Here is a 21,649-nt window from a genome sequence, read left to right as displayed (position 1 = left end):
AAAAGTTTTGATTTTAATTTTTGAACATACATTTACATGTATACATACTCGTATGATTAATTTAAGTTATAATAAACGCCTATTTATGGCGATTTGGACAAATGCCTGTATTGGACTCTTGTAGGAAGGTCCGATTTTTAAGATTTTATTCAATAATGAATAGCTATCATAATGTAAATCTCAAAAGAAACAACTACAAAAAATGCAAAACAATTATAACCCTAATAGTAATATTTAGTGTTTTTTTAGAGTGGTAACTAAATTTTATCCTTTTCGGGGGGCTATCATTATTTCCAAAACATGGTCATAGAAAAAATACCCAGCAAATATTTCCGAGCCGCATGAGCCGAATAACCCATTACAAAGTAATGTAAACAAGCTACCCACTGAGCTATTAAACCAACTTTAAATGAAATGAGCTTACACCTGGGAAGTTTTTTGCGGATTCTGAAACTACAATGTTTATAGATGAGAAAAATCAAAAAACAAAAAAAAAAATCGCCGGGGCGCTTTTTAAATAAATCGCGGTCAAAGTTGACATTTTTAGGGTTTTCACGATTTTGCTGGGAAACCGCAAGCCTTATCAATATGGAAAGAGAGAAAATGTTATAGCAGTGAAGATTTTCTACAAGATTGTCCTTTACAATATTTTCGTTGGTTTTACCATTTTTGAGATATAGAAGTTCATATTGGGACAATTCACTGACTGTATCGTCTCCTTATAAAACAATGTCATAATGACAATTTATCAACTTAAACGTATACATATATCTCAAAAATAGTATAACCTAGGAAAAAATTATGAAAGCCCATCTTGTAGAGAATTTTCACAGCTGTCAGTCCCATTTCGTTAAGACTTACCGTTTTCAAGCAAATCGTGATAAGCTAACACAAAAAAAAAACCTAAAAATGTGACCTAAACTTTTATGCCTCAAAACTGGTAAAACTTAGGAACAAATCATAACGGTCCGCTAGAGAATTTTCAGAGCTACAACATTTTCTTCAGCCACATTTCGATAGGACTTGCGGTTTCCAAGAAAAATCGTGAAAACCTAAAAACCAAAAAAAAACCTAAACCTAAAAAACCCTAAAAATGTGAAATTTTATCGCGATTTATATAAAAAGCGATCCGACGATTTTTTTTTGTTTTTTGATTTTTCTCATCTATGAACATTGTACTTTCAGAATCCACAAAAACTTCCCACTTTCACTTTCATTTAAAGTTGGTTCAAGAGCACCGTGTACATTATGCATTTTCAGTACGCTGAAAAATAATGAATTATTTCTTTAAATCTCAACAGAGCAAGACTACATATTTCACTCATTACTAAGTAATGATCACGGTGGCGAACAGAGCATGTGTGTCCCACTAGAAACCCTTGAGCTTGTGTGTTGAGTGTTCAACGTGGCAAAATTACGAAGAGTTGTTGAGGTAAAGGCAACGTGATTCGTGTTATGGAATTGAACATAAATTCAACTCAACAGTTCTAAAAATTAAGCATATTTTTTTAGCTCATTTGTCGACTTCTGTTGTCAATCAAACAAATTTAACATTTTTGCACAGATGTGTCTTTTCTATGCGGGTACGTCAAGTTCGAAGATGATATATATTGGTCTACGTTTTAGTATATACAAATAGGGGTCTATAGCGTATAGACAAATTGGGTATTGAAAAAAATATTAAGCTACATTTTATTACCAAAGCAGCTGTAAATTGGTTCTTAATTCGCAGTGGTCACTAAACTGCTCCACCAAAAATTGTAGACATAGATCCACGTTTTGGTGTAGCCTCCATATAACAAGATCATACGATTCTCAATTACTGAGTAACTGACAGATCATTACCCAAACGGCTGAAGCTAGAAGCTTGAAATTTTAAGTGTATGTTGTTGTTGGTGTGTAAATACTTATCTATTTAAAATAGTACTAAAGAGTACTATACTTGATTTTGGGGGAACAGATAAAGCTGGGAATGAGAATCGCGGCTAGTAGATAGGATTTATAAAGGGTGTCCCAACTAGAACGCAATTTTTAATTTTGGCGTCATTCGAAGTGTAATTGTTTGACATTGGAACAATTGTTGTTTGCTAGTAGAAGGTACGAGGTTAGTAAAAATGGAGCGCTACATGAATGAACAACGCATTCTCATTGGTATTGGAGAGACAACATGAAAATGCTGATTTTGCCGATAAAATCTTCTCCAGTGACGAGGCCCATTTCCATCTTGATGGCTTCGTCAATAGGCAGATTTTTCGTCTTTGGGGTGAGGAAAATTCTCGAGTGACTCACGAGAAGCAAATGCATCCTCAACGTGTCACTGTGTGGTGTGGTTTTTGGGCCGGAGGCCTTTTTTATGAAAATGAGGAAAGGTCAAACGTAAACAGTCAATGGTGTTCGGTATCGTGAAATGATAACCAGTTTTTTCTTGCCTAGAATTGAAGAAATGGGTTCGGATTTTATGGCCCTATTTAAACATGGTTAAATATTGACTTTTTAAAGCAAATCAGGGCTATATCTTTGAAACCAATGCGAATCTTTCCATGACATCCGCAGGAAACTTGTAGATAAGATCAAATTTGAAAGTATTTGGAAAAATAATGAACATGATAACCTCATTTATTGCCTCAAATTTTATAATATATCTAAAAATTCCGTAATTTGTTTATATTTCGCAGCGTATCTCCAAAACGGTTAAATTTTTCTTAATGTTATCTATGCGAAAAATATTCGCTGGAATTTAGTAGACAACTCTTCAGAACAGAAAGTATGATATGACATACCGACTAAACAACATGTTTTACAGTTTCAGAATGTTCTAAAGAATGCTGAGCACATTATTTTGCAAATTTTGCAATAGGTTACTAATTCCAGAAATTAAGAAAACTTGCATATATTTTATCAATTTTGATGCGCTAAGTGCGGTTTTCCTTGTTCGTGTATTTGACACTTAAGTTCTACTACTTTAGGACTACAATATTTCTGAAAACCGCAAAGCAAAATTCTTATTAGTTTCGGAGATAAAGCCCGGATCAATGGAAAAAAGGGTAGTTTTAGCCCGGTATAGATAAGGCCATAAAATCCAAACCCGATCTAAAAACACGAAACCTAACTAGGGGACTGAGCGACATTTTTGCAGAACATTTCGAAGCTGAAAAACGTCATCTTGTGGTACTTTTATAGCGGTTCTTAAAATAAAGGACGAAAATGACATTGAAGGAAGCGAGTTAGAAGGTCGAAATGCTCTACGAAAAAAATTCGATTTGACTGAAGACATGTCATCTCATAAATTGGCTAAAAACACTTAACAAAGATATAACGCTAATTTCAGATGCTTCACGGGGTCTTCAGCAGAAATTTAATCACACAATAACTCGTAAGTTCGACTTAAGGCGGATCTGTCTTTCGGAATTCTTAATATACTCACCAAAGGCTTTCACCCCCAAAAGGAATTATATCTGCCCCAGATTTTCACCTTCATGTTGTGTCACAGTGTTATTAGAGGCAACCACAACCACGGTGCTCTTGAATCAAATTTAAATGGAAGGTGCTTACACCTGGGAAGTTTTTGCGGATTCTGAAGCTACAATGTTCATAGATGAGAAAAATCAAAAAACAAAAAAAATCGCCGGAGCGCTTTTTAAATAAATCGCGATTCAAGTTGACATTTTTATGGGTTATTTGGGTTTTCACGATTTTGCTTCGAAACCGCGATTCCTATCAAAATGATACTGAAGAAAATGTTGTAGCTATGAAAATTCTCTACAAGATTGACCGTAAATTTTACAATTTTTGAGATATTTAAGTTCATATTGGGACAATGCACTGACTGTACCGCCCCCTTATAAAACAATATCATGAAGGGTGCGACTTAACTAACATTTAATGAAAACCGCTTACACAGGTGAAGTTTTTGTGAATTCTTAAACAGCAATGTTCATAGATGAGAAAAATCCAAAAACTAGAAAAAATCGCTGTAGGGATTTTTAAATAAATCGCGGTCAAAATTCACATTTTTAGGTGTTTTTTAAGTTTTCACGATTTTGGAAGTCCAATGGAAATGGAGCTAAAGAAAATGTTGTAGCTGTGAAAATTCTCTACAGGATTGTTGTTCATGATTTGTTCTCAGGCTGTACCATTTTTGAGATAAAGAAGCTCAGTTTACATTTTTAGGTTTTTTTTAGGGTTTCGCGATTTTGCTTGAATACTGCAAGTCTCATCGGCATGGGACCTGAGAAAATCTTATAGCTGTGAAAATTCTCTACAAGACTGGCTTATGTAATTTTTCCTAGCTTGTACCATTTCTTTAGAAATATAAGTTTAAGTTGGGAAATTGCAGTCATAACATTGTTTTATAAGGAGACGATACAGAATTTAATTGAATTTGAATTGTCCCAATTTTAACTTATATATCTCAAAAGTTGTAAAACCTACGAAAATATCATTAAGGTCAGTCTTGTAGAGAATTTTGATAGCTACAACATTTTCTTTAATCTTATTTTGATAGGACTTGCGGTTTCCAAGCAAAATCGCAAAAACCTAAACAACTCCTAAAAATGTCAACTTGAATCGCGATTTATTTTAAAAGCGCTCCGGCGATTTTTTTTGTTTTTTGATTTTTCTCATCTATGAACATTGTAGTTTCAGAATCCGCAAAAACTTCCCAGGTGTAAGCACCTTCCATTTAAATTTGATTGAAGAGCACCGTGCAACATGTTTTCTGTTTCTACAACGACATTTTAAAATATCTCAAAAATTGTGTTATTAGAATATGATAGATGTTACCATATATCGACACCTCCAAATAATAGTATGCTAAGTCTAAAAAGTGAGTTTTGCAGGAGAAGCTCTCAAAGTGTGGACATTTTTTTGAACTTCAGTACTATGCTAAGTCAATATTTGTTTATAACTTCTGTTCGGATTGACCGATCATTACCAAAATTTGAGAGAATTTAAGTTAAAGGACGTTCGACACCTCCAAATAATAGTTTGCTAATTCTGAACAGTGAGTTTGCAGGACAAGCTCTAAAAGTTTGGAAATTTCTTTGATCTTCAGTACTATGATAAGTAAATATTTGTTTATAACTTCTGTTCGGATTGTCGATTATTACCAAAATTTGACAGAATTTAAGTTAAAGGACGTTAAATATAAAAATGTAAAGAACTTGAAAACATGCTAAGTCGACTTAGCATACTATTGTTTGGAGGCGTCGATATCTATAATATATTTTTTTTTTCAAAATATGGTGGCATGAATCATATTTTTTCTCTGCGTGTATAAGGAAGTAATTTTTGAAGCTTATACCCAGGTGTACGAAAACTGCTAAATTTGGTACCGTTTTAGAATTGAATAATCGATATGAAATACATACCAATTCAAAATGACATAAAATATGTAGAAACCTTTTTAAAAACGAAAAGCGCCGCAAGCGATTTTTTTTTCTTTTTTGAAATCTCTCGAATAAAAAATGTAAATTTTTTCTAGCTACGCCAAATGAACAATTCAGCTTCAATTCTAACGTCTTCTCTAAAAAACTTAACAGTTCTTTTCTATATCTATATAAAAAAAAATTGCAAATTTCGAAATTAAAAAAAAATATAGTTTTTAAACTAAAAAATGTTATGTCCGGGCACTACATTAGATATTTTTTATTTGCTTTTAATCCCCTTTCCGCATACTAAGTAGCGGGCATTTTGCTAGTACATACATCATGTTTTTGAACGCAATGTAAACAAGGAGGAAGAAATATGTACATGTCTACAAACAGTGAATATTGCAATGAACTAATACATAATGTATCAAAATACCCTTCACTAGAATACTTTCATCAAATCCTATATTGGCTTGCTTTGATTATGACTCTTCATGTAGTTACAGCCACAAAATACACATAGACGACTATGGCTTTATTCGTTGATTGTGTACCACTTCGATAGATTCCAAACATGTGAAAAGTACGAAATACTACGCATGAAATAGTTCTTATTTTTTCTGGAATTTCATCATAAAATGTTCTTTAGAAAACCCCATCTATCATTGAGCTTATTATATGTCGTGTGGCTTCTGTTGGAAACTGCAATGCTCATGAAGTAGCAAAACCAATTAATAAAGATTGTTAAATATGTTCATGGAGTTGTATTTTTCATTGCTTCATTTATTTATTTGTAAAAATCTTTGATCATTATATGGAAAATTGTAACTAGAAACCTAAAGTGATACATATTTCTTATACAACCAATATTTTACTTATGTTTGTCACTGAGATCACATTTAATTTTTTTCCATTCTATATAATAATTTATCTAATCTTATTGAAATTTTATAAACTTTATACTTGTGCTATTTATGACCTCTTCTACTAAATTTTGCATATTTGTTGGATTTGATAATCTAATACGGTAGCCATCGAATGTGACAAATATGTTTTTATCGGGAACATTAATCTCAAATACCGCAGCGATACTCACAGTTGAGGTGAATACAAAAACGGGGAACATTGCACTGTGGTCTCCACCAGCGACACCACTGTGCAAAATTTTTGAGGTAATGAAATGATGCAAGTAAATACACCAAAGACCAAAACCGTATTTGACTTTTGTTTTATCAGATCGAGTTCGAATTTTATGACCTCATTTAAAAATGGTTAAATATTGGTTTTTAAAGCAAATCGAAGCTATACCTTTAAAAACGATACGAATCTTGGTTCGACCCCCTGAAGCAAAATTGTAGATAAATGATAGTCTTCTTACTAAATAAATATTTGGAGAAATAATGAACTCGAAAAACTTAAATTGTCTTAAATTTTATAATACATATATTTAAAAATTCCATAATTGTTCAGAACATGCCATTGCACTATAGGTAAAACAGCCCATTTTACTGGCCAAAAGTAAGATTTCGCACTTTGTATTTTCACTTATTTTGTGTTACTTTCTTGTAAGAAAAACTTCAAATATAATAACAATAAATTTTGTTTTTGTGTGAGAAATTATACCGTTACATGGCAGGCTGCCAAATATGTATTATCCAAATATCTTTAAAAACTTGGTAACGAAATATGTTTACTTGTATACGTTCAGGGTGAAACAATATCACAACATTAGCATAAGACCCGATTTGATTAAAAAGTATTCGATATCTATTTATCAAAAATGCCCTCCTATCATCATTTATGTGTATAAATAGTTGTTAAATGGGTGTTAACTTTGAATTTTCGAAGAAAGTAGAACATTTTGAGGTTATGTACGCTTTTAAAGTCTCGGCAACGTTCGGCAATGAAAGTGAAAATAGAAACTGGTTCATTAACTCGTGCCGAATGCAGAAAATGTTATGTGATTTTGCGTAAATTTGGTCGACAAGAATTATACAACTTTTGTTAGGTTACCATATTTTCCATAATGTTGATTTTTAGAAGTCAGGGTTAAACCTCTTACCAAATAATGTTAGCCAAAGTAGGGTCTACAGCATTCCGTTTTTTTCTAAAGTAAAATTATTTACAATCTTTTACAATCTTTTATAAATATACATGCAGAGAAAAATATTTTTCGCTTTTGTTGGAACAAAAATATCTGTTTGGTTCCAAAAATGTATTTGTTTTGTTCAAACATTGTAATCCAAATCCAAAAACACCATCTTTTGTTCCAAACATAGAAAACAAAAACAACTTTCGAATTTCCGCAATATTGTAAAAATCGTTAACAATTCTAATTGTAGGAGCTATCATAATCTAATTTTGTTTACAAAAAGTATTGTCAACCCAGAAAACCAGCCCAGAAATTTTTGATTTGAGTGTATATACTTCTCATATACACTTTTCACATAACTTGGATATAAATGTCGCGTATAATATTGCAATCATTGATGAACACAATACATAGTTTGCTGCATTTGCTGACAACAAAGACAAATAAAAGCCACAAGCACCCACCACAACATAAGGAATAATTAAACACCATAATAAACTCCGGTATAACACCAAACCTCAAAGCACAATGAATATAGAAGAATGAGACAAAACAGAAACAAATAAAAACAAGAGTCATTGTTGGTATACATACACACAAAAACAAAGATAAAGGCATCATGTCATACAAACAAAACTCACCATAATTGTTTTTTCAACACGGCATCGAATAGCGAGCGAAGAGAAAAAATTGTCGAAGAAAAGAGAGAACTATTGCCCAGTTGACAAAAACTATTTTTTGAATTTAACAAAACCCAATTGTTGGAATCACAATACTACATTTGGAATTTAACAATATCTTTACAATACATATTTTGCTCTTCGAATATTGTTGGATCAATCATATTTTTTCTCTGCGTGTATACAGTTATAGTCAAAATATGTCACATCATATTGTGGGATTGTTGGAATCACAATACTACATTTGAAATTTAACAATATCTTTACAATACATATTTTGCTCATCGAATATTGTTGGATCAATCATATTTTTTCTCTGCGTGTATACAGTTATAGTCAAAATATGTCACATCATATTGTGGGATTTTCAAGGTAATAATTTTAAGGCATATTCACATTAAAACTAAAACGAAACACAACAAAAAAGCTTCTGAACTTATCGGACGTCGGTGCCTTCAATTCTGTATACAAATAACAGACCTTCCAGTTTTTGTCCCCAAAAGGTTAAGGCACCAGTTGTGTATTTGGTCCATAATGGGTTAATTTTTTGGCCCACGTTGTTCCATTTTTCTCCCTGAATCTAAAAACGCTATATTAACTTAAACCAAATACTTGTTTTAACTTTAAGACTTTGGCCAAGAAAATGGCCCGTTTGACCAATAGTACATTGTTGTAAAATGCCTCCATCGCACTGTGGTCCCACTTGCATGGAAAGGAGTGCCAAAAATAGTTCTAATCGAGCTACCGCCTCCAAATTTTAAACATAGGTTTATAACGAGACAAGAAGATAGAAAAACAATTTTAGTAGATGTACAGTGGCGGCCAGCTAATTAGGGAAAATAAATTCAGTTTAATAGATTACTCGATTTCATTTAAAAATGTGAAGATTTTGATGAAATAATTTTTCTATATAAAGTATTGCTAGAGGCACTATCGAGAGATGTCAAAACATTCTGAGATTCCCCTTATGTTGGGGAAGGACTTCCAACTTCCAACTAACATACAAAACTTTTACAAAGGCTGAAAAACACCCAACATTGATGGAAGCCCCAGGGATCCTTGTGTTAGCTTTTATATGGAACGAGGTACATTTTCACATCGAAACCAATCGATATTACTGACTTTTGAGGGAAAAGAAGTTTATATTGCTGGAAAAATTATTCGGTGCATATAAACAAAAAGTTGGCTTAATTGTATACTTTTAAAATGGCACACACAAATTGTCCTCCAGGTCGAAAAACTCCTGTTGTTGAAATAAGTTCAAAATATTTTTAACACATTATGTCAGCATGGTATTAATCAGATTACTATATTTTTTTATTTAAAAAAGCCTCATATCTCATCTTTAAAATAGGATTTTCACCCTAGTAACTCATCCAAACTGGTTAAAAAATTATTTTAGGATAAGTATACACCCAGTATGGAGCCGTAATTGCAGTGTATGGTTCGGAATGATGTCTGGGGTTACTAGAAATATCATTTTTGTTTAAGGAGCCAAATAAATCTGCATATTCTTGGTGCATTAACGGAAATAAGGCCAAAAGCACATTATTATAGATTATAATAATACGTCGGTCCTTTAAAGGACTTGTGGTGGGGGTAAAGCATGAAATCATCTGAATACAAACAATTATGGTATAAACGTGTGTTCAAATTAACGTTAAGTTGATTTTACTAATTAGCCAGCCAGGGTAATATGGAAAAGTGGGATGTCCTTCCCCCACATATGGGGAATCTCAGAATGTTTTGACATCACTCGATAGTGCTTATACCAATACCTTATATACAAAATTTATTTCATGAAACTCTTTACATTTTTGAATGAAATCGAGTAACCTATTAAACTGAATTTATTGTCCATAATTAGTTGGCCGCCACTAGGTCCACATTTAGGTATAGCCCCCATATAAAGGTATCGCCCGATTTGTGGTATTATGAAGAATTTAGACAAATTTTCCAACCGATTTGGTTGAAATTTTGCATTTTGAGTCCTGAGTGAACCAAACACCTCCTCAAAAGAAAAATTTTCAATATAGGTCTACGTTTAGGTATAGCCTCCATATAAAGGTACCGCCAGATTTGCGGTATTTTTAACTATTTTTGCTAAACTTTTCAACCAATTTGGCTGTACTTTTGCACTTTGAGTTCTCAGTACATTAAATACCTCCTCGCAAAAAAAGTTCAACATAGGTCCAAGTTTAGGTATAGCTCTTATATAAAAGTTCCTCCCGATTTCGGAATTTTAACGATTTTACAGGTGTGGTATAAGGGCAATAACTTGCCGTATTTAAAAAATATATATATCGAGACTCACAAATACTCTCAACAGTAGTAAAACTCAACATCAAGTGATAGGAATGATATTAAAAATACCAGAAAATGTCATTTACAAAGAATTTAGTTTTGGGGAATTTAGAAAACGAATTATGAATATGTTTTTTTTCGTAAAACATTGCCAAGACCATCGACTATCATTTAATCTTGGAAACTGCACGTATAACTCTAAATTTTTAATAATTTCGCACCTAACCTACGAATGCTTTGCGGATGTATATTACTTTTTTACGGCACCACATACAAATCAAAACTTCTTCCATTAAGCTACAGTGTTCTGTTTATAAATGCACCAAACTAGAAAATAATTTTTCTCTCAGCCTCAATAAGTATATTCTTCTTCATAATGGGATCTCTCAAATAAAACGCTTGCATTTAAATTAAAAATGGTGACAAAATTAAATGACAATGAACGGCAAGCGTTTTATTTCAGTGATCCCATCATGAAGAAGGAAATACTTATTGAGGCTAAGAGAAAAATTATGTTCTAATTTTGCTGCATTTATAAATAAAACACTGCAACTTTTTTAAATAATTTTTTCAAACATTTTCTTTTAGTTTTTTATTTATATAGCTTATATATTGGATGTGGCCATTTTTTGTATATAGGAAGGTATAAAAAACACAAAAACACTTCTATTTTGATGCAAAATAATAAAAACTCAAAAGTTTAACTTTGACCTACTAGACCCAATTTGATCGATCTTCATTCACGGGAAAGCTATTTGTGTTATTTGTCGAACAAAACGACATAAAAAAAGAATTATGAAAATGTCTCTATCCTTTCAAAAGATACAGAATTTTGACCAGGAAAAAGCGATTCTGAACCACTGAGCGCCGTTCATAAACCTCTGCTAAAAACTTAATTGAAACATGGAAACATAGAAACATTTTTGTCCCACATTCCCATACATGTGGGAATGCACATGGACTATGATAGTATATTCTTGCGTAATATATTAATTCCCATTTATAGATATTATATATACTTTAAATTTATAGATCTTAATATTTAAAACACTTACAAGTATGAAACATTTTATACATACTTATTATTTATATGTATTCCGAGCTTACCTGGAAATAAAAAAATACATTGAATTAATTGTATATGAAATGAACAACATTAAACTGATTTTCAAAATTAGAAACTGTATAATTAAATTTTAAAACCACAATACTAGCATAACACAGGACTTTACTTTAAAAAATAACGAATTATCCTGGTTCTATGCGATGCCCTACAGCACCACAATCACAACGCATCCCTGAAAAAAAAACTCTCATTACCAAATATCTGGTTTATATGACAGTTCATCAGTCGAAGTTGAGTTGAAAAATTAAATATTTTTTTACAGAAAATATAAACTCTTCTCCGAATTTTCCAAGAATTTTCTGTCCGATTTTTTTCAGAAATCCAATTTTCTCTCGGAATTTCTCAAACTCTTATATTTTTTAGAATTTACTGCTACAAACTTTCCGATTTCGGTGACCACGTCCATACAACTTTGTGCAAAGACTCGGACCAAATTCGAAAAAAATTTTAGTGTTTGAATTGAAGCTTTATTCTATTGGCAATATCGAATCCAATACCTCCAACGCAACCGAAATCCTTTTCCTCAAAAATTATGTAAGACAGGGTTTCCAGATTTTGTGGCCCTTGCCGACAAAAATATACAAATTTGGATTAAAACTCAGAAATGTTGCGGAGGAGGTACCGACGGAATGGTCCATTTTGGAAGTGGATCTTATTTTGGCGTCATTTCTTTTCGATAGAAATCGCGGCCACCAGTCACTTCAGTTAGTCACCGTATAACCAAGAGCTTTCGGACCACCTACGCAGAGAAATGTCCACGAAAAACATAATATCGCAGTAAACAGGACCACAAGGAGAAGCAACGGTATAAATTTCTAAATGATATTTTCACAGACGTACCGATGACAAGACCGATGCGAACAACTTTCGAAGTTAAACTAAATTCGGACAAAATATTAGGAGATCCAAAGTTTGGACCAACTCGGTGGCTCCGTTCAAGATTTTAGTGAAATTGTTTGCACTTTTGAGGCGGAGGTACCGCTAGGTGTGAACCGAACTTAAACTAAATATTACGAAGGCAAATTGTGGACCAAAGGCAAATTGTGGAGCATGTCTTAAACTGAACTTTTCCGAAATTTTGTGTGGGAGGTACCTGAAGGAGTGGACCGATAGAGTCCATATTGGAACCTCGTCTATATTTGGTAGAAATTTCACGATGGTCAGAGTATGGATCAAATCGGTCCATAGAGTTATTGTGCGAACAATTTTTCCGAACATTTTTGAACTTTTGTGGGAGAGGTATCCGCAGGAGTGGATCGATAAAGTCTATCTTCGAACTTAAACTAAGTTTATTAGTAGATTTAACATTGCTAAATCGACTCCAAATTGTCTGGAACCGATTTCGTCTACATATACTTGAGGTCTTAAACCATTATTTCGATGAGGCACATTTTGCCCTCGTAAGTCTAAAGACTGAGGGTATAAAAAACATGCAAGAAACCATCAGTCAGCTGTGCTGACGGAGATATTCCCTCAGTCTCTGACCAAAAAAGAAGTAAACGCAATAATTATACCGATATAAAATATATTGACTTGTATCACGAGTTTTGGAGCCTTTGGACCATTACCTCAGGAAAAAAATTGTACCGTTGTAATAGGGACCGTGAAAACAACGCTCTGCACAAAAATTTAAATAGATCCCAGACGAGACCCCCAAACTGCACTTTTGTGTGGGAGGTACCGGAAGGACGGGACAGATATAGTACATATTCCAACCTGATACCTGACTAAAATAGTACGATGTGCAAGGTTTGGACAAATCAGAAACTCCCTGGGAGAGCTATGTTGCTGATTTACCATACTAGTTGGTGCCATCAGGGTTTCTTGGAGCTTTAAGACCATTATCTCAGGAAGTATCGACTTGCCTCCGAATTGTACTGTCGTAAAAGCGGCCTCCAGAACAACCGCCTGAAAAAAATTCAACGCAATCAGAGAGGAGCTCTTACACTTAACCTTTTCTCCTAATTTTGTGTGGGAGGTACCCGAAAGAGTGGACCGATATAGTCGAACTTAAACATAAACTAAGTTTGGGCAAAATATTACGTAGTGAAAAATTTGGTTCCAGAGTTATCGTGCGCATCAGTCAGTTAGACAGAGAGATGGACGGACAGACAAACAGAAGGACGGGCATGGCTAAATCTACTCCAAATTTTCTGAACGAATTTCGTCCAATCATACTTGGGGTCTAATATTATTATTTTGATAAGGTACATTTTTGGTCGTATTCAGAGCTCCGAAAACTCGGTTTGATTCGCTCGAATTTCACTCGCAAATAAAACTCTTCTCGAATTCGAGCAAGTTGTGGGGGACACCAAACAATAAAAACTTACCCCACACCCAAATAAACTTGCCCCAACCCAACCAAAAAATTGCACCCAAAAAACTTACCACTTCTCCCCACTTTTGACTCGCGAGTATGGTCATATCAAAGTGTATGTTCCATCGTTAGCCTAAAGGCTGAGGGGGTATAACAATGGAAAATGGAATTGTTTAGCGACAATTGCTGCATCTACGTTCTGTGACCACCTACTTCAACCTACTTTAAGGCTATGCAATCCGAATACCCCTAATAAAAGCGGATATATTCATATAAGAAAGAAACGTCGAATTTTTTCCACAAAAGTATTCTTCCTAATTCGAGCCTTTTATATAACTGGCCATTTCAAACTTTTTTTTTGTTATTGCCGGCATAACCGATTTACCTCAAATTGGTAGAATCTGTACATCTTTTTTTTACACTTCCGTTTTCCCATTTTCCTTTTGCAAACAGCAAAACTGTAATTAACCTCTGCTAATGAGAATATTTATAATTTGATATGAAACATTTTGAATTAAGAGTATAAATATGCAAACATGGCAAATGCAGGCTTCCGGTTACTTTAAAGTTAAATTCCATCCATCCGAATTTGACTACTAAAGTATCATCGAATCCACAGAATCCCTAAAAAACTCACGAGTTTTGCGAGCTGCATCAAAATTTGTGAATGCAAACCGATTTGAAATATTTTTCTTATCAAAAATTGTTGATGTGTTCAAAATTTTTTCTTAAATACAATATAAATTAGTCATTAGTTTTGACATCTTCAAGTAAAAAAATTTTAATTTTTAATGTTTCTGTGATATAATCTTTACAAAAATATCTTGGGTCCATAATATCCAATATTCCCTAATTGTTTATTGTTGTACAACTGCTGCCATCAACCTTGATAGCTTCTACAACAAATAAAAATGAGATTTCTTTGCGATATTAACTTACCAAAGTGACGTCTCGGTTACGACTTCAGGTATTTCCAGTCGATTTTACAACAATAACATTCTAGTGAATGGAATTCAAGCAAATTCTATAAATCAATTAAAATAAACAACAACGTAAATAATACTATAAACTATTAACAACAACAACAATTGACTCGCAAAAAAGTATTTAATGCAAACTGACACAAATTGAATTTGCAATGAATCACAGGGCATTTAATTGCTAATTTATTTACATTACAACATTCGATTTGCCGGCAGAAAGCGAAACCGGACAATTGAAAACAAAATCAAAATATTGACAAAACACTTTCTTCAATATGGAGGGAGGAACAAAATACAGAAACACACTAAAAAACGAAACTTCACTTCATTGGAGATTGCAACACTTTCGCAAAGAGCGAGGCAATTGAACTCACAAAAATTGCAATGATTTTAAATTATAACAGCCAAATATGTGACATTTTATTTCAATTTTATTATTATTTTTATTTTCATAACAACCCAATAATCACTTTTGTGGAATTCTTTTGGATTTATTTTTTAATGACTTTTTGTTATGATAAAAGCTTTTTATTTTTACTTTGTTAATGCGAATCTCAACGACCCACGATCACCGTAACACCACAGCACGCGTTAAATACTAGCGATGCACTAACTCGTTAAAGCAAGATGGAGATGGAGTGGAGTGAAAGGTTTGTTGATGTGGACTGTGACGACGAACGAATGCCACAGCTCCAGTGGCTATCAAAGCACAACCAGCCATTGGAAAACATGACAAGCAAAACCTGTTGTTTGTTTGATAATAAAGCCCAGACAACGATCGGCATTGAGGCCGTTGACGACAGTATCGACGTTAACGTCACGCCAGCGGCACAGGCAAGAACAACCTGTTTGGTTTTCTTGCTCTCAAATAGTGTTGCCATACATCGGGTAAAGAAAATCTACACCCCAAATTAGAAAGAAGGCGAACAAGAAAATTAATTAGCAATATTTGTAATTAATTTGAAAATGTATGTTAATTAAACCCACACCACAGATATTAAATAAAAATGGTTTAAAAAATAAGTTACAGTGTTTAATTTATAAATGAACTTAAAACTAGAAAATAATTTTTCATGATGGAAAGTCTCAAATAAAACGCTTGCCGTTTAATAATGTTACAATTTTTAATTCGAATGCGAGCGTTTTGTTTTTTTTTTTTTTTTGAGACATTCTATCATGAAAAAATATTTTCTAGTTTTAAGTGCACTTATAAATAAAATACTGCAATTTAATTTTTATACCCTACACCACTATGTGGGGAGGGTATTATAAGTTGGTTGTGGCCAAAAAGTTTGTAACGCATCGAAATAGTGGTCGTAGACCCATACTTATATATACCAAAATGAATGTCTCGACGAGCTGAGTCGATCTGGCTATGTGTGTCCGTCCGTCAGTCCGTCCGTCCGTCCGTCTGTCCGTCTGTCCATCTAAACCTTGTAATCACGCTACAGGTCGCAATTTTGATCGGATCGTCACGAAATTTTGCATGTTGATGGGGGTCCCGTAGGGGAAGAAGCCTATTGATTTTGGTGATGGTCGGATAATATTTAGGGGTCGGAAAGGGCAAAAAACTTAGGTGGATAAAAAGACAACGTTTTTTTCCAAAGCGAATATCTCAGCTTCTATATGGGGTATACCAAAAGCAAAACCTGACAATTAAAGTAGAAAATATCACCTTTCTAATGATGTAAAGTAGGTGCTCGTAGGTGATCAAACAACGAAGATATCACAATAAAAGCAAATAAAACACCAATTTTCATTTTTGCGATTTCAATTATATTGACGAACATCACAGCTTTAGTTGTAAACTTTCCAAAAGCAAAGCCTGACTATGAAAGTAGAAGATCCCGTCTTAACAATGATGCAAACTAGGTCGGCGTAGGTAACCAAATGACGGAGATATCGCAATAGTCGGTAATACATCCCATTTTTCTATTTTTTTGGAAATCACGCTACAGGTCGCAATTTTGATCGGATCGTCACGAAAATTTGAGGGTTAATGGGGGTCTCACAGATGAAGAAGCCTATTGAATTTGGTGATGGTCGGATAATATTTAGGGGTCGGAATGGGCAAACACTTATTTGGAGAAAAGTCAACATTTTATTTCAAAGCCAATATCTCTGTTTCTTTAAGAGGTATATCAAAAGCAAAACTAGGCAAGGAAACTACAAAATATCACCTTTACAACGAAGTAAAGTAGGTTGTCGTAGGTGGCCAAATAGCAGAGATATGGCAATAGTCGATAATGCATCCCATTTTCCGATTTTTTTGTAATCACGCTACAGTCGCAATTTTGATCGGATCGTCACGAAATTTTGGGGGTTAATGGGGGTCCCAAAGAGAAAGAAGCCTATTGATTTTGATGATGGTCGGATAATATTCAGGGGTCGGAATGGGCAAACACTTATTTGGAGAAAGGTCAACGTTTTAGTTGAAAGTCAATATCTCTGTTCTATTAGAGGTATATCTAAAGCAAAACCTAGCAAGGAAAGTAGAAAATATCACGTTTACAACGATGTAAAGTAGGTTGTCGTTGGTGGTCAAATAGCAGAGATATGGCAATAGTCGATAATGTACCCAATTTTCCGATTTTTTTGTAATCACGCTACAGGTCGCAATTTTGGTCGGATCGTCACGAAATTTTGGGGGTTAATGGGAGACCCAAAGAGAAAGAAGCCTATTGATTTTGGTGATGGTCGGATAATATTCAGGGGTCGGAATGGGCAAACACTTATTTGCCTTATTTTTATTTCAAAGCCAATATATCTGTTTCTTTTAGAGGTATGTCTAAAGCAAAACCTAGCAAGGAAAGTAGAAAATATCACAATACAACGACGTAAAGTAGGTTGTCGTAGCTGCTCAAACAACAGAGATATCGCAATAGTCGGTAATACATCCTTTTTTCTGATTTGCTTGTAGTCACGCTACAGGTCGCAATTTTGATCGGATCGTCACGTTGGATGCGGGTCCCACAGAGGAAGAAGCCTATTTAGCTTGGTGATGGTCGGATAATATTCAGGAGTCGGAATAAGCGAAAAGGTTATGTGGAGGAAAGTCAACGTTTTTTTTTCATATGTGAATATCTCCGCTTCTGGTTGAAGTATTCCAAAAGGAATACCCGCCAATGGAAGACGAAAAGATCTCGTTTATATTGATGCGAAGTATGTTGGCGTAAGTGAGCAAACCGAGATATTGCAAAATTCAGTAATAAACCCAATTTTTCCATTTTTTGTAATCACGCTACAAGTTTGTATTTTGATCGGATGATGACGAAATTTTGGGGGTAGATGGGGGCTCCACACAGGAAGAAGCCTATTGATTTTGGTGATTGTCGGATAATATTTAGGGGTCGGAATGGGGAAAAATTCATTTGGAGACAAATTCAAAGTTTTATTCTTTGTGAATATATCGGCTTCTAGTAGTGGTATTCCAACGGCAAAGCCAGTAAATGGAAGAAGAAAATATTACCTTTACATTGGTGTAAAGCAGGTTGGCGAAGGTGGTCAAACAAGGGATATACCACAATAGTCGATAATGCATCGAATTCTTCCATTTTTTGCAATCAAGCTACAGGTCGTAATTTTGATCGGATGGTCGCGAAATTTTGTTTGCTTACGGGGGTCCCAGAGAGAAAGAGGCATATTATTTTTGGTGTTGTCGGATTATATTCCCTAAAAGAAATGTTTAGCAGTGAAAAGCTTATGCACAGGGGTAGTGGTGTAGGGTATCACATGGTCGGCCCCATCCCGACTATAGCCTTTGCTCACTTGTTTTTAGTTATTTTTAAGGAACAAGACTCGTTTAGGGACCCTGATCACAACTATATATAGCTTTCCCGGGGGAAGTCCGTACTTCCAGAGATATGGGTCTTGACATTTCGGAAATGTCTTTCTTAATCCTGCTGACTTGCTTATGGGCACCTCTCGGATCGGGCTGAAATTTTTGCCATATGTAGTCCTTGGCATCCTGATCACAACGATATATAGTTTTCCCAAGGCAAGTCCATACTTTCCGAGATATGGGTCTTGACATTTCGGAAATGTCTAACTATAACACCGTTGTCTTGTTTATGGACACCTCTCGGAACAAGCTTATAATTGTACCATTGGTAGTCCTTGGGACCCTGATCACAACGATTCACAGTTTTCCCAGGGGAAGTGCATACTTCCCGAGATATGAGTCTTGACTTTTTTACTCACCATATTAATTAACATATGCAATATGGGTATCATTTTAAAGCTCAGGAAGAGTAAAGAGTAAAACTTTCTTCAAAATTGTAAGTTTTCTTAAGTAGCCGGCCGTTGGCCGGGGATTTAAGACTTTCGCCTATGTACAGGTGCAAAAGTGGGCTACGCGAACAACACTTTCTTCAAAATTGTAAGTTTTCTTAAGTAGCTGACCTTCGGCCGGGGATTTAAGATTTTCTCCTTTGGACAGGTGCAAAAGTGGGCTCCGCGAACAACATTTTCTTCAAAATTGTAAGTTTTCTTAAGTAGCCGGCCTTCGGCAGGAGATTTAAGACTTTCTCCTATGCACAGGTGCAATAGTGGGCTATGCGAACAAAAGTACTCTCCATAAGCTTTAAAACGATACCCATATTGCATATGTAAAATGTCAAGACCCATATCTCGGGAAGTATGGACTTCCACCGGGGAAACTATATATCGTTGTCATTCTGTTCCCAAGGACTATCTATGGCAAAAATTTCAGCCCGATCCGAGAGGTGCCCATAAGCAAGTCAGCAGTGTTAAGAAAGGCAGTTCCAAAATGTCAAGACCCATACCTCGTGAAGTATGGACTTCTCCAGGGAAAGCTATATATCGTTGTGATCAGGGTGCCAAATTTTCAGCCCGATCCGAGAAGTGCCCATAAAGAAAGTAATGCTGTTAAAGAAGGACTTTCCAAAACCTGGACTTATGACCATAATTGTTGGTGGGGAAGTTTCTGTACAGTTGGGAACTCCAAATGCGGAAAGTGAAGGTGAAAGTGGACTGAAAGTGAAGATAATTTTCTTTAAAATACCTGAAATCAGGTGGTACCGCTATCTAAAAACCTTGAGCTATGTCCAACATTTTTGGTAAGGAAGTTTCTGTACCATTGGGAACGTCAAATGCCAAATTACAGCCAATATGGCCTAAAAATTAAGTTAAAATCGTCGAAATACCAGAACTTGGGTGGTACTGCTATATGGGGATTATAGGAAGAAATTGACTCATATTGGTTTTGGTTTCATATGCAAAGAGTGCATAGTTTTAGTTCGATTGGTCAACTGCAACTGCGTTGAAAATGAGTTACAAGATTTGAACTAAACGGACACCAAAGCAAATTAAATAAAACACTGTAAAAACATTTTAAGTCGCAAATATAAGTTGACCAAACAAAAGCACCAATTTAAGGAAAAAAAGTTAGTGAAATCAATGTTTTGTTGCGTATCCTTTGTTCTTGATGAAACATGCTTATATTAAATTCAGGCGAAATTTTGCGTGTTCAAAAAAGTTGTTTATCTTGCAATTTTTTAATTTTTGATTTAACGATCCCACAAGTCCCAATCGAGAGCTGATTGGGATCACTTGTTTTGGAATCACCTTAACCATTTTCGAGACATGTTATGGCTCGTTATCTTCCTGGAATGGCCATCTAAGTGGCATATTTTCTTTAGCATAAGGTAACATCACGCCTTTTAATACGCTACGATACTTGAAACGATCCATTATTCCATTAATTAAAAAAAAACAGACCAATATTGCACATATTTAGGATTTAACTGTTGCCCATTTGGTTCACGCCTTGTGGCATCCGAATCCTTTAAAATAAACTTAGATTCATCAGAAAACAGCACAGTCCTCCACTTTTGATTTTTGGACACTCCAGTTCATATGGGTCTTGGCGAAATCCAGTCTGGCTTTTTCATTTTTGTCGATATGAAAGGTTTTTTTGCTGGTCGTCGACTGAATAAGCCGGCCCATATAGCTCTTCTGTGAAACGTTCTTTTGCTAATTCTTAAATCTAAGTGATTTTGATTTGACCAGAAGATGCTGTAGCATCATTTTTGGATGATTATGAACAATATGGACAAAAGTACCTCCGGATTTTCATTAGCTCATCATTTAAAGAATGTGCTGAGAGGTGCTTAAATTTTGGCCGATACTGCATGTTTGTTTAGTTTTTTTTTTCAACTTCTATTGGCCACAGAATTACTAGTTATACAGTGCGACATGCACCAGTTAGAATAATGGGTTAGTAGAGTGTTTTGTAAGTAGTTACTATAAAAACCCACTATTTGGTAATTATTTTTTTCTGGGATCTTTCTGACTTAAAATACTACATAACTTATTGCAGTACTATTTACACTTAGCGTGCTAGTGATCTTTGAACAGTTACTCTTTCCGGCGCCAAAGTTGCAACTCTTCATATGATATAGCCACATGTACTGTTTATGTTCACCGACCACTCTGTTAACTCACAGTGTCAGCTCCCTGACTCAGGGGTCACTGGAGTTGGTACGACGAAGCTCATCACGCTCATTTGCTAATCCCGTCGCCTATGTCGGAAAATTTATATTTACTTTGTGTATTCAACCAGCAGGTATATGACGAGCGGCTGCAGCAGTGATTATGACTCTGGTGGTCCATTCTATCGGCTTCAGCCGATGATCGGTCATTCCGTGCGTTCGTCAGTCCTCCATTAAGGAGTTATTTGTTTCCGCTGAAGCCGAGGCCAATTTACTGGTATCGAGTTCATCATCCGATAAACTTTCTTCGGCCCCAGCAGTAGCAC

At 34.8% G+C, this 21,649-nt stretch overlaps 2 protein-coding genes across 2 annotated transcripts in view; both read right to left on the bottom strand.

The window, feature by feature from the left end:
- Positions 1 to 15,582, bottom strand: part of Glut1 (Glucose transporter 1) — a 209,758-nt gene extending 194,176 nt beyond the window's left edge. Inside the window, exon 1 of the mRNA XM_073984030.1 lies at positions 15,246 to 15,582. The gene's annotated coding sequence lies outside the window, so the exon portion shown is untranslated. The remainder of the gene's footprint in view (positions 1 to 15,245) is intronic.
- LOC141402536 (uncharacterized) overlaps positions 1 to 21,649 on the bottom strand; it is a 301,381-nt gene that overhangs the window by 24,577 nt on the left and 255,155 nt on the right. The window lies entirely within an intron of this gene.

The sequence above is a fragment of the Musca autumnalis genome, unplaced genomic scaffold (genome assembly GCF_047663935.1).
Source record: "Musca autumnalis isolate F117 unplaced genomic scaffold, ASM4766393v1 scaffold_4, whole genome shotgun sequence".
Lineage (NCBI taxonomy): Eukaryota > Metazoa > Arthropoda > Insecta > Diptera > Muscidae > Musca > Musca autumnalis.
This window is presented reverse-complemented; position numbering and strand designations above follow the sequence as displayed.